Source organism: Aegilops tauschii, chromosome 3 (assembly GCF_002575655.3).
Source record: "Aegilops tauschii subsp. strangulata cultivar AL8/78 chromosome 3, Aet v6.0, whole genome shotgun sequence".
In the NCBI taxonomy this organism is placed as follows: domain Eukaryota; kingdom Viridiplantae; phylum Streptophyta; class Magnoliopsida; order Poales; family Poaceae; genus Aegilops; species Aegilops tauschii.
In genome coordinates, this window is record NC_053037.3 from 230,870,693 (window position 1) to 230,886,192 (window position 15,500).

The window sequence follows — 15,500 nt, forward strand, 5'->3', positions numbered from 1 at the left end:
CCAAAAAGAATCTACGCCGGTTGAGAATCGAACATGCGCCCCTCCTCGTCGATGTACTAGGTGCAACCATCGCACCACACATCAAAATCTGGTAACGATCAAGTTCTTCCTTCTTTTATTCTTCTTTCTCCTTTTTTCTGTTTTCCTTTTTCCTTTGTTTCTTTTTTCCTTTTTCAAATCTGATGAACGTTTGTTTCAAATCCGATGAACTTTTTTCAGATTTGATGAACTTTTTTCAAATCGATGAACTTTTTCCCAAATTTGGTGAACTTTTTTGAAAATAGATGAACTTTTTTAAAATTTGATGAACGTTTTTTCCAAATTCGATGAACGTTTTTTCCAAATTAGATGAACTTTTTTCAGATTTGTTAAACTTTTTTTAAATTTGATAAACTTTTTTCAAATTCAACGAACTTTTTTTTGAAAATCAATGAACTTTTTCCAGGTTTGTGAACTTTTCTCCAAATGAATAAACTTTTCCATATTCACGATTATTTTTCCATGTAATTCAAAAAATTGAAGTGATACAATAGATGGATGGTTCTATGCAATAAAATAGCGGACGACACTGTTATTAGGCTTTTGCCGCTGTTACTAACATGCGCGTGAGTTCGATACGTGTTGACAATATTTTCGCATTTTCTTTCCTGCTTTTTTGCGAGATCTGCGTTCCTACTTTTTTGCGAGATTTGTGTTCGCTGCTTTTTTGCGAGATTTGCATTCACTGCTCTGCGCGTCACTTGGGCCGGCCCACTCGCGTCATCTTCGAGCGCCAGGAACGCCAACGGGCGCCTGCAGCGCCCTATAGGAGCTCCCCGAGGCAGGGGCGCACGGGACCTGGCAAGCTGGTCAACGCGGCTGGGCGAGGAGGCAGGGGCTCGCCCTCGTCCTCGTGAAGCAGGACGACAGCGGCGGACTTGGCGCGTTCTCCGATGAGGGCGAAGCAGCTTGAGGCGGGGAAGACCCAGAACGGGATGAAGCCGGCGGATCCGAGGTGGAGGTCGCGGTTCCCGGCGAGGATCATGACCGGCGGCGGGCATCGAGCTTCATGGCGCGGCGGGATGCTCCTGCTTCTGTTCGAAGAGAAAGGAGGGCGAGCAGAGGAGGTCAGAGCGGCCAAAAGAGAGACAGAGAATGGGGGCGCGCGGCTGCAGGGCCTCACCGGCGAGGCGTGCCAGCTACCAGCTGGCAAGGCAGCAGGGTAGCAGCTGCAGAAGACGGTGATGGGACCTCGAGGCCGAGCTCAGTCCATGGCACCTCCTTTGGTTCCATGTCCAAAAAAAGACAGGGAGAGAGTTTGAGAACAGGGAAGAAAAAGAAGGAAGAGAGAGGAAGGGGAGAACAAGGTGCGGGGCAGGAGATCCGGTGGTCCGGCGGCAGAGCTTGCCGGCGCAACTACTGGAGGCAAACGGCAGCGAGGTGGGACGCGGTCTCCTCGGCTGGGAGCTCGGGCTCCTGTGTGCACGGGCGGATCGGGAAGGTGGAGGTTGGCTGCGGATTGGACCGATGGTGAGAAGTGGCTTGTGGTGGTTGGTGGGCTGGATCGGGAGGCGATCCCAAGGAAGAAGGGACTGGAGGAGTGGCGGCGGCGTGATGGGATCGATGCGACAACGCCCCTGGATCGGATCTAGGGTTGGACCTATATATATAACATGTGGATCTTTGGTAGGGGCTACCTCGTCTCTCCGATCGCAATCGAATGGTCGAGAAATAGATAGGTAGGTAGTCCAAATAACAAAACGGAGATGTTTTAGGAATGTTTGGAGATGATCCGAACCCATCGGTCACGACTGCCCGGGTCGGGTTCGGGGAAGTTTCGGATGAGCACGAGGGGTCTGAGAGAGGTCGACGAAGACAAGGGGGCTTGACAAAAGGTCAATAGAGAAATAGAGAAGCGACACTATGAACCACTACGAGTTTTATGAAAACATGCGGATGCAATATGCACGATTACATGATGAAGGGCAACAACAAAATAAAACACACGACGACAACGAAGAACATGGAAGGCTTCTGGAGCGTCGGTCTCGGGTCGTTACAATAAAGCTTCTCATGATCAAGTACCAAGCTATTCACATATTAAAGCATAGATCATAAACTTTCTTGAAAACTAACAAACTATGTTCTCTGTTCTCAGTCATCAAATAATTGCAATTCATCTTATTTTCAGTAAGGATCTATGTAAGAGCTTTGATTTACACTACTGGAATCAGGAATTCTGCCGTCTGTCAGTTCTTTGCCGTCCGCTTATGGACGGCAAAGAAGTTCTTTGCCATCAGCTACCAAACAACAGACGACAAAGAAGGTCTTTGCCATCTGTCATTTCTTTGCCGTGTGCTGGCAGATGGCAAAGAATCTTTGCCATCTGCCAGCGGACAGCAAAGAGGTGCTGGTGGGGTACACTGGATGCCAGTACACTGCAATGGTCCACCCTCCCTCTTTGCCGTCTGCTGGCACACGACAAAGAGGGGGGGGGTTCCCTTTCTGGCCGGATTAACCACGATTTTACCCCACCACGTCAACATCAATGCCCCGAGGCCAGAACCCTACCCACCCATGGCGGCCTCACTCCTATCGCGCGCCGCCTCGGCCGCCTTCGCCCTCCGCGGCGGCGCCCGGCTCCTCCCCAAGGAAACCCCCCGTCCTCCTCCCACTCCTCCTCATCCTCCTCGCCACCGCCGCCGGCACGCTCCCCGCGGTCGTAACCCTGCCGCTGCAACCACCGCCTCGATCCGCCAGGTCTGATAGTGTTCGCCTATTGGAAACTTGCAGGGCAGGGTCGGATGGGCACGCGCGGCGGAGGTTGGGTGCGGGGCGTCGCTGTCGCCGTCGATGGCACGGTTCGGGATCGCCGCGCGCTTCAACGCCACGTCGTCGGCCGTCTTAGAGGCCGCCGTCGCCAACGCCGTGTCGGGCGTCGTCCACGCGGTGCCGCGGACCGAGCCTGTCGTGTCCGCCGACTGGATGCACACCAATCTCAGGGACCCCGATGTGAAGGTATAGCACTTGCCGTTCTGCTGCGCCCGCCCTCTGAAATCTCAATGTCAGTTGCACAATTGGTATAGTCTAGGTTTAAGACAGGGTACTCATATGGCTGGGGTTCTTCTGTCGTGGCAATTTGGTCAGTGCTGCTACAAGTGATAAATATGTTTGCTTAACTAGTGATGCTAGCTAGTACGTGAATTGGTATTTTAGCTAAAAGAGGATTTTGGTGGGCTTTGTTTTAGCACCAGCAGTAATCTCAAGTCTTTTAAAAACAAATGAAGTGCCCGTATTACAGTATGTGACGAAGGTCAACGCCCCTCGGATAAACCTATTTCCGAAAAGAAAATATTGCTACTGCGAAAATGCTACATTTTGGAGGCCTTTTCTTTCTCGACATTATTGACATAGTCTCGGGCTCTCATCACTATGAATAATAGAACAGATACTACTAGGAGGAATCACATTTAACTATGTTATTCATAGGGTAGTTTTCTTGCTGTTAAACATGTCCACCGGCATACATTGTATCTTATTATGCTCTTACTTTTTTGTCTAGGTACTTGATGCCTCTTGGTCAGAAGATGATGGTGAGTTCCTCATTCCAATTGAGTTTATATTGTGTAGGTTTCTTTGTCATGATCTAGATTGCCGCAGTCATGTTCAAGTCCAATGATATCTTGCGCAAGCAGACCGCTCTCAAGGTTGGTGCTTCATAATAACTTGTCTATCAAGGTGCTTCTTCTGCTTCTAGAGGTTAATTAATTGTTCTGCCAAGCAGACTGCTCTCAAGGGCTTGTGCTTATCTTGTGTATCAATGTTCTTGTTCTGCTTCTAGCACTGGGTCTGTCCCTTCTATTGAGGAAGCCGGCAGGCAGACTGCTGCCGTCACTAAATCCCTAACGCCGGGGCCCGTGTTAACCCCATTTGATTGTCAAATTGCTTAGATAACTCAATTTGATTATCCTCATAGTGTTCTCACATGCTTAGAAGAGTTGGCAACACTATAAATGTTTTGGTACGGATATGTGCTCTAGAATTTGACCGTCATGTCGTTTCCCTTAAGTTAATGCGGTGTATGTCAATTAAACAAGATCTTAAGCTGATCTATCACTTTTATTTATTTTTCTTATTTCAAGGGGAGAGGAAAATGCCAATGCTTATCGGGATTGTAGTACTATTCACCATTCACGTGTTTGGAGTCTACTGGTGGTACAGGAATGATGACCTTGTTAGACCATTGGTGGTGCTTCCTCCAAAAGAAATACCACCATTCTGGCATGCTATATTTTTCATTGCGGTGAATGGTATTCTCTTTTCCCACACAACATGATTTCCCCTTTTGGGGCCTCTCCGCTTCAAATTATTCCATATGATTGTAATATGTGGCCTTGAAAAACTCCTAGGGTTTTCTATGATGCACTCAAACATCCTGTCGATCATATTGTATCAAGAGAGGGCATGACATTGCAACCTAGTGATTTTCCTATTTATGAGTTTTTAGGTCCCGTGAACCAATTAGGCCCTTGGTCATTTCTTGAACTCAATCAGTAACTCATTTGTGGAAAAACTTGACGATGTGTGTACCTGTGTGTTCTGTTTTGTTTTGAAGTGGATAACATTGCCCCGTGTTTCACTTGGAAATAACTTATGTTTGTTGAATAATAGGAATTTATGCACCATTTCTATCTGTTATAACTCTTAAACTAGCACTGCTCTCCATAAAATTTCTAATTAGGCTGACTGCTGTTTTGTTGCTCATGTACAATGGTCCGACAAGCTGCTATGGTGGTCAAGTGTGTGTTGCTCATGTACTACAAAAACAACAAAGGTCGTCACTATCGTAGATAGGTAATCTGCTGTACATTATCATTGTTCAGCTAATTATGTAACACAGTCTTGATACACAAGTAATCTGCTGTACATTATCATTCCTTATCTTCGTTCATACTTTGATACACATATTTAACTGACAATTCTTCTCTAACACAGTCTTGGGGTATTTACAACCATCAATGCAGCACCTCCCATGTGGCCCCCAGTATTAGTTGCTTGTGCGATTCTGTCTTAAATAATGAAAGAGAATTATTTGTCTTGAAGTCCACTTCCTGCCCCTTGCCCTATTTTACGTCGAATATCTCAAGCGACAAAATTTGCTCTTAATGTACTGCTGCATGATCTGGATATCTCTCAAAATTTAGTACTTTCTGGTGTTGATCTCAAGTGCTGGCTCCTACAGCATTGCATTTCACCAAGTGAAATGCTACATCTCTACTCCTAACCCATTCTCTCTTTCTTAGTGTTTTTGTTATGCAGGTTGGAAGAAAAGAAGAAGATCTAGAGAAGATATTAGTAATAAGATAGTTTTTAGGAAAATAGATATTTAGTTTTAGGTCATTTCTTGTAATTTCATATATGGAGGGTGGGTCTATTCTAATAACACCCATAAGACCTTATTCTGCTAACACCTAACCTTATTCTGCTAACACCCTAACCAACCCGACCGACGTGAAAAATAAAAAAAGCAGGTCAACCCCCGGCCACCTCCACTCTTCCCACATCTCCTCGTACCCACCCACCTTCGTCTCCACTCCCCACCCCACACCACCGCACCAACCTCCCTCCCTTTCTCCATCACCGCACCACCTCCATCCCTTCCCCCACCCCACCAACCGGTGCCGGCCACCCTCCCCCGCCGGTTCCCCTTCCTCCGGCGTGCCACACCCCCTCACCTTCTCCCCACCCCCGGCGGCTACACTACGACGGATCTGGCTGGATCCAGACCCGGTGCCCCCTAGCCACCTTCCTCTCGCACCAGGCCGGGCCGCAACCTCTTCCCGGATCCCTGGTGGCCGCTCGCCCCTCCGCCGTCGCACGGGTCCTGGCCGCCCAACCCACCCCACGCCGCCGTGCGGGACAACCGCAATAACACCGGAGGCGAGCCTCCCTTACCTCTGTCCTTTCCTTCTTCTTCCTCCTAACTTCTCCGGCCACCACACCTCGCCCCGCTGTGCCGCCACCCTCCCCCGAGGCCACCACCGCACCCCTCCCGGCGACGGATCCGGCGGGATCCACACCGGCCCGCACTCATCTCGGTGGACAAAATGGCGGAGGGCCAAGGCCCATGGTGGTCTTGAGCCGTGTGGTGGCTCCTGGACAGCAGCGACGGAAGCAGCCTGCACCAATCCCCCCGGTGGAGGACCGTCGCGACAGCTCTTCTCCTGGCCCCCCTTCTCCTCCCCGGCCCTCCTCGCAACCTCCCTCCAGCGTGGCCCAGCGCGACCGCGGCCTGACCGCTCCCTCATTGACGACACCTCCTCCATCCCATCGTCCTCCTCGCCGGCGCCCCCGACCTCCACCTACTTCTCCTTCCTCCTCCCCCATCGTGGATCCGCCGCCACGCCATGGATCCTCAATCTCTCCACATCCTGTTCGCTGTAGTAAACAGCGGGAGCATTGGTCTCGCATCCCCCTGGTCCCGATGCTGGCGCCGCTATTTTTGGCAGGGACGAAGCCCGTGCAGTTCAAAAAAACATTTTTTGCTGTTTTTTTTGGGATTTTGGATGTGCAGGAAACTGTTGTAGTGTAGAGTGTATTTTGGTGCAGGTTTGGGTGTTGTTGACGCAGTGCAGAGTCTCTCTCGATGCAGTCCCTAAGCATTTTTTAATTTTTTTTCAGGTTTGGCCTTGTGTTTCATCTGTAGTTCATTGAAGTAGAGTTTCTGGCAGATCAGTTCAGTGCAGTTTTGGTCACTATAATGACCAACCTCAGATTCACAATAATGACCTCCTCCCCTTGCAGTCCGGGCGTCCGCAGACTTGAAGTGCGCCTGGGCGCGCGATGCAGTTCGGCGGCGCGTGGCCGTGTAGTTCGTCATGGACCACTGATTTTCTAGTTTCGTCCAGCTCAGCCACTGATTTTTTAGTACCCTGCTGCAGTTCGCTAGTCTCCCATCTGCCGTACGGATGTCTTGAATAAATTTGTTTGAAGAAGATAAAAAAAGTAGTTTACTCTAATTTGTGCAGCATCTCATTACCCCTCTGTATGAAGTGCAATTTGTTTTGTATGTCTTAAAATTCAGTCGACTACACCTACACTTGCAGTGTGTTTCGTCCTCGGATGTGGTTCACTATTGAGACTGATGCTACTCACTGGAGCACACGTGGAAGTGCGAAAAAATTAGCAAAACAACAAAATAGTAATGATGTTCGCTTCGATATATGTCGCGGTTCACTTGCCCCGTCTCTGTGGTCCACACTCTCATTCATAAAAAAGGTAGAAAAATTTACGTTCGACAAAAGAAATCATGAAGTTCGCTTGACCGTTTGATGCAGTGCGGTTTTCATTCTGAAGCAGTGCGGTCGGCCGTGTAATGTTGTTCATCCCGTAAGTGTAAAAAATTTGTTACGGAAGCAAAAAAAAGTAATGTGGTTCACTTCTTGATAGTGTTGTGGTTCATTTACACCCGATGTGAAGTGCACTCTACTTTCTCGTCCTTGAAAAAATACGTTTGAATAAAAGAAACCATGCAGTTCTCTTAACCTTCTAATGCAGTGCGGTTTTTCGTCCGATACAGTGCGGTTTTCAGTCGGATGAAGTACCCACGTCGATTTGGGTGTCGCGAAAAACAGTGTTCGCATTTCGGTAAATTCGAAATACCTCTTAAACTGTAAAGAATTAGAGAGAGTATTCTACATGAAAAAGTTGTGCCTCGTCGATATATTTCCAACGGTGTATCGTTTGACTCATTCCGACTAGCGGTTTGTAAACATTTCGCGAAAAACGGCCGCTGCCACTTGTCGTCCACCACACGATTTTCAAAATTAACTTAAAACCGTAAGGAATCTCAAAACATTTCAACATATGAAAGTTGCACCTCATCCGTAGCTTTTCAACGGTATATTACACGCCATGTTTTGACAAACAGTTAAAAAACTGGAGCAAAAACAGTACCAAAAATTTGAAAAACAGAATTCTGCGATTTAGTAAATTTGAAACTGCTCTTAAACCGTAACGAATGAGAGAAAAATTTAGATATGAAAAAGATGCGCCTCGATGATATCTATCCAACGGTGTATCATTTGCTTCATTACGACGAGCGGTGTGGAAAAAAAGTGAAAAAACACTCGCTGCCACTCGTTGTGGGCCACACCATTTTCAAAACTGCTCTTAAACCGTGAGAAATCTCAAAAAGTGTTTAACATGCCGAAGTTGTGCCTAATCCTTAGCTTTTGAACGGTATATTATACGCCTCGGTCCGACAAACGGTTAAAAAACAAGAGCAAAAAAGGCACCGAAAAAACACAGCGTGCAGTTTTTTGCGACGGGAAGTTCACTCGCGTGAGTACTGCAGCACACTTGGTTCAAACAATGACGTGCACTTGCATTGAGCATGCAGTGCGGAAGTGTTATCAGAATAGTTATTCTGCTAATATTAGCAGAATAGACAGGCTGTATATATATCTGTGTTTGATTTTCTGTGAAAATGAATTGATATAAGAAGAAACAGAATTAATGCCTATTTGGTCTCTTTTCCATCTGCCAGCAGATGGCAAAGAGCCTGCAGCCTTTGGCGTCTGCCAGTAGATGGCAAAGAGCCATGCCCTTTGCCATCCGCTGGCTGACGGCAAAGGCCTTTGCTTCTTTGCCGTCCGCCAGCAGACGACAAAGTGCCCTTTGCCGTAGCTCGTTCAGCCGGACGTTTTGCCGTCTGCTGGCTGATGGCAAAGGCCTTTGCCATCCGCAAGGCATGCGTTTGCCGTCAGCCATGGCAGATGGCAAACTTTCTGATTCCTGTAGTGTTAGCAAATCCCACATACTCAACTATCATATAGTCTTCCATGATTGCTACCACTCAAAGCATATTTTTAGAACAAAGCATCCATTGAACACAGAGAAAGATAGGGGCTTAATGTTTCGCCTCCCAACTTATTTATCATATAGATAATTGTCAATAATAATAATTCATGATCAAATATATTTGAATGGCCATATATGCTTAGATCTTTCCCCATCACAGGATGCTTGCCGACTAAAGAGTAGGTTGGAATGAAAAGGAATACTACTGACTCTTGCATAAAAGTAAAAGATAGGCCCTTCGTAGAGGGAAGCAGGGATTTGCAGAGGTGGCAGAGCTCGAAGCTTTTAAAACAGAGATGGAAATAATTTTGAGAAGTATGCTTTCATTCTCAACATAAGAACCAAGAGTTACCAATATCTTCTGTACTAGATACACTATAGGTGGTCCCCAAACACAAAGGTAAATATTTTACTCCCCCTCCACCAATAATCACATTCCACGGCTGGTCCGAAACAACGGGTACCGTCCAACTATCAACAATCCTGGGGGAGGTTTGTTTAATTTATTTGCGATTTTGTTTTTGATCTTTTGATCATCGGACGGCGCATCGCAATTACCAGCCGTTTTCTCGTGAATGATGAGCAGAGTCCACTCACCGTGAGAATAACCCACCTAGCATGGAAGATACTGACAGCCCCTAGTCGCTACATGAGCGATTCCAGCATACAAAACATATTATTATTTGAAGGTTTAGAGTTTGGTACATGCAAATTTACTTGGAACGGTAGGTAAATACCACATATAGGTAGATATGATGGACACTCATGGAAGAAACTTGTTTCAAGGAATTTGGATGCACAAGCAGTATTCCTGCTTAGTATAGAGATTTTGGCTAGCAAAAGATTCTAAAAAGCAAGCACCACATGTTGGAGGATCCATAACAATATAACTTCTATATAAATATACCCAAACATAACTCATTATGTTGTCTTCCTTGTTCAACTTCAACTAATTTGCTCAAGTTTGAAAATAATTAATGGGGCTCACAATCATAGAAGATGTCTAAGATAGTATATTTATATGTGAAACCTCTCTTCCTTTAATATTCTTTCATGAATTGTTCATGTGACCAATACTATGTTTGCTAACTTTCAATAAATTTACCACCTCTACTTTTTATATGTGAAGTCGTTTCTCCCCATGGTATAAGCATATGAAACATATATAAATTCAGGATTATGATATTCAATTCATTCAACCATTTACTCATGGGATATAAGTGAAGCACGAGAGTAAATGGCAAACTACTCTAAAAAGATATAAGTGAAGATCAATGAGTAGTCAAATAATTATGTAACTATGTGAGGACTCTCTCTCATAAATAAAATTTCTTAAGTACTTTATTCAAACGGCAAGCAAAACAAAATAAAATGACATTCCAAGGATAGCACACATCATGTGAAAAAGCAAAAACTTAGGCTCAACCAAAATTGACTGATAGTTGTTGAAGCAGAAAGGTGGGATGCCAACAGGGGCATCCCCAAGCTTGAGCTTTTTTCTCTCCTTAATTCCTTTCATATCGCGGTTTCCCTAAATCTTAAAAACTTCATCCACACAAAACTCAACAAGAACTCATGAGATAAGTTAGTATAAATCAACGCATAAACCTTATTATTCTCTACTGTAGCAAATCACTAAAATTATTATTCTACATTGCATACTAAATGCATCTGCATATTTAATAGTCCTATCCTCAAATAGAATCATTAAACAGGCAAACATAGGCAAACAATGCAAACATAATAGCAATCTGTCTAAACAGAACATTTCGTAAAGAATGCAAGAGGAATCATACTTCCCTAACTCCAAAAATTCTGAAAAATTACCACACTGTAGATAATTTGTTATTACTCATTGTGTAAAATTTTCAAGATTTTATCACATTCTTACTTTCTAGAAGAATTCAGACAATGATAGAAAATTTCTGTTTTCAAAATAGCAACATATAGACTTGCAAAATAAGCATGGTAAAGGGTACACCTGACTTTTTATTGAACTAAAAGATGACATTACTCTAAATAACAGCAAGCAAATCCTAATAAAATAAAATGACGCTCCAAGAAAAACACATATCATGTGGTGAATGAAAATATAGCTCCAAGTAAGGTTACCGATGAACGAAGACGAAAGAGGGGATGCCATCCGGGGCATCCCAAAGCTTAGGCTCTTGGTTGTCCTTGAATATTACCTTGGGGTGCCTTGGGCATCCCCATGCTTAGGCTCTTGTCACTCCTTATTCCGTAGTCCATCGAAACTTTACCCAAAACTTGAAAACTTCACAACACAGAACTCAACAGAAAACTCGTAAGCTCCGTTAGTATAATAAAACAAATCATTCACTTTGGTACAGTCAAGACAAGATTCATAATTTTTATCACATGATGCCTACTATACCCTTTCATTTCTACAATTTATAATAAGCAATATAAGCCATAGAAACTAGAAAACAAGCGAACTATGCATCGAAAACAGAATCTGTCAAAAACAGAACAGTCTGTAGTAATGTGTAACTCTCGAATACTTCTGTAACTCCAAAAATTCTGGAAAATTAGGACAGCCTAAGAAATTTGTTTATTAATCTTCTACAAAAAGAATTATTATTTTATCACGCTTCTCTTAAAAATGAGAATTGTTTTCTTGAGCACAGAAGTTTCTATTTTTCAGCAAGATCAAATCAACTATCACCATAGATCATCCCAAAGGTCTTACTTGGCACTTTATTGAAACAAAAGCTACAAAACATGATTAATACAGTAGCCTAATCATGTGAACACACAAAAACAGTAGGTATAAATATTGGGTTGTCTCTCAACAAACGCTTTGCTTTAATGCCTTTCTAGCTTGGCATGATGATTTCAATGATGCTCGCATAAAAGTAAAGAATTGAAACGCAAAGAGAGCATCATGAAACATATGTGGTAAGCACACTTAAGTCTAACCCAATTCCTTTGCATATGGATTTTGTGAGCAAACAACTTATGGGAACAAGAATCAACTAGCATAGGAAGGCAAAACAAGCATGACTTCAAGATTTTCAACACATAGAGAGGAAACTTGATATTATTGCAACTCCTACAAGCATATATTCCTCCCTCGTAATAATTTTCAGTAGCATCATGAATGAATTCAACAATATAACCATCACATAGATCATTCTCTTCATGATCAACAAGCATATAAATTTTACTACTCACCACATAAGCAAAATTCTTCTCATTCGGCATAGTGGGAGTATCATAAGAGACTCGAATACGATAATTGTCATGCGAGGCATAATACAATTGAAAATTAAAACCAAGATGACAAGTTTCATGGATATCATTATTCTTTGTAGCATACATGTCATCACAATAATCATCATAGATAGCACCTTTGTTCTCATAATCGATTGGAACCTCTTCCGAAATAGTGGATTCATCACTAAATAAAGTCATGAACTCTCCAAATCCACTTTCATAATTATCATAATAAGATTCAACACCCTCCAAAATAGTGGGATCATTACTTCCTAAAGTTGACACTCTTCCAAACCCACTTTCGTCAATATAATCATCATAAATAGGAGGCATGCTTTCATCATAATAAATATTCTCATCAAAACTTGGGGGACTAAAAAAATCATCTTCATCAAACATAGCATCCCCAAGCTTGTGGCTTTGCATATCATTTAGCATCATGGATATTCAAAGAATTCATACTAACAACATTGTAATCATGCCCATCATACAAATATTTAGTGCCAAACATTTTATAGACTTCTTCTTCTAACACTTGAGCAATATTTTCCTTTCCATCATTTTCACGAAAGATGTTAAAAACATGAAGCATATGAGGTAACCTCAATTCCATATTTTGTAATTTTCTTTTATAGAATAAACTAGTGATAAAACAAGAAACTAAAAGATTTGATTGCAAGATCTAAAGATATACCTTCAAGCACTAACATCCTTGGCAACGACACCAGAAAAGAGCTTAGTTGATGGGGTGTTAGTGCCACTTACCTAGCCTCCCCGGCAATGGCGCCAGAAAAGAGCTTGATGTCTACTACGCAACCTTCTTCTTGTAGACGTTGTTGGGCCTCCAAGTGCAGAGGTTTGTGGGACAATAGCAATTTTCCCTCAAGTGGATGACCTAAGGTTTATCAATCCGTGGAAGGCGTAGGATGAAGATGGTCTCTCTCAAACAACCCTGCAACCAGATAACAAAAAGTCTCTTGTGTCCCCAACACACCCAATACAATGGTAAATTGTATAGGTGCACCCAATACAATGATAAATTGTACAAGTGCAATATGGATGGTAGATATAGGTTTTTGTAATCTAGAAATATAAAAACAGCAAGGTAGAAAGTGGTAAAAGTAAGCAAAAACGATATTGCAATGCTTAGAAACAAGGCCTAGGGCTCATACTTTCACTAGTGCAAGTTCTCTCAACAATGATAACATAATTAGATCATATAACAATCCCTCAACGTGCAACAAAAGTCACTCCAAAGTCACTAATAGCGGAGCACAAACGAAGAGATTATTGTAGGGTACAAAACCACCTCAAAGTTATTCATTCTGATCGATCAATTGGGCTATTCCTATAAGTGTCACAAACAGCCCTAGAGTTCGTACTAAAATAACACCTTAAGACACACATCAACCAAAACCCTAATGTCACCTAGATACTCCAATGTCACCACAACTATCCACGGGTTTGATTATACGATATGCATCACACAATATCAGATTCATCTATTCAAACCAACACAAAGAACTTGAAAGAGTGCCCCAAAGTTTCTACCAGAGAGTCAAGAAGAAAACGTGCGCCAACCCCTATGCATAAGTTCACAAGGTCACAGAACCCGCAAGTTGATCACCAAAATATACATCAAGTGGATCACGTGAATATACCATTATCTCCACAGATAAGCACATGCAAGACATACATCAAGTGTTCTCAAATCCTTAAAGACTAAATACGATAAGATAACTTCAAAGGGAAAACTCAATCGATTACAAGAAGGTAGAGGAGAGAAACACCATATGATTCAACTATTGTAGCAAAGCTCGCGGTACATGAAGACCGTGCCAAATCAAGGACACGAGAGAGAGAGAGAGAGATCGAACACATAGCTACTGGTACATACCATCAGCCCTGAGGGTGAACTACTCCCTCCTCGTCATGGAGAGCGCCGGGATCATGAAGATGGCCATCGGTGATGATTTCCCGCTCCGGCAGGGTGCCGGACTAGGGTCCCGATTGGTTTTTCGTGGCTACAGAGGCTTGCGGCAGTGGAACTCCCGATCTAGGTTTATTTTCGGGGGTTTCTGTATTTGTAAGAATTTTTGGCGTCGGTTTCACGCCAGGGGGGTCCACGAGGAGCCCACAAGGACGGAGGGTGCGCCCTAGGGGGGTGGGCGCGTCCTCCACCCATGTGGAGGCCTCGTGGCTCTTTTGGCCCAACTCTTTGGCTTCGGGGGGTTCTTCTGGTCCATGAAAAATCACCGTAAATTTTCAGCTCATTTGGACTCCGCTTGATATTCCTTTTCTGCGAAACTCAAAAACAAGGAAAAACATAAAATGACAATGGGCTCTATGTTAATCGGTTAGTCCCAAAAATCATATAAAATAGCATATAAATGCATATAAAACATCCAAGATAGATAATATAATAGCATGGAACAATCAAAAATTATAGATACGTTGGAGACGTATCACACGACGGCGTGATGGCAGCGGTGGTGGAGAAATCTCAGCAGAGCTTCGCTAAGCACTACGGAGAAGAAGATGGACTACGAGGGAGAGGAGGAGCAGCACCGTGGCACGAATATATCCGTATGGATGCGGCTTCCATCTCTCCACCTCTCTATATATAGGGGGAAGGGAGGAGGAGGGAGCGCCCCTAGACACAATCTAGGGGGCGGCGGCCAACAAGGGGAAACCCTACATGGGTTTTGCCCCCCACCCCTTAGGAGACTTGGCCCCCAAGGCAAAGGGGTGGGCTTCCCTAATGAGGCGCCCCACCTCCTCTGGCAACGTGGGAAGGGGCTTGGGGGGCGCACAACCCCTTAGTGGGCTGGTGTGCTCCCTCCCCTTGGCCCATGAGGCCCCCCAACACTTGCCGGGGACCCCCGAAACCCCTTTCGGTCATGCTGGTCATCACCCGGTACCCCCCCGGAACACTTCCGAACTCCAATACCATTCGTCCAATATATCAATATTCACCTCCGGACCATTCCGGAGTTCCTAGTCACGTCCGGGATATCATACGTGACTCTAAACAACCTTCGGTCACCACCATAATGACTCAACTATACTTATATCGTCACCAAACGTTACGTGTGTAGACCCTGCAGGTTCGAGAACTATGCAGACATGACCGAGACACCTCTACGGTCAATAACCAACAGCGGGACCTGGATGCCCATATTGGTTCCCACATATTCTATGAAGATCTTTATCGGTCCAACCTCGATGTCAAGGATTCAGCTAATCCACTATGTAGTTCCCTTTGTCTATCGGTATGTTACTTGCCCGAGATTCGATCGTCGGTATCTCCATACCTAGTTCAATATTGTAACCGACAAGTCTCTTCATTCGTTCCGTAATACAAGATCCCTTGGCTAACTCATTGGTCACATTGCTTGCAAGCTTCTTGTGATGTTGTATTA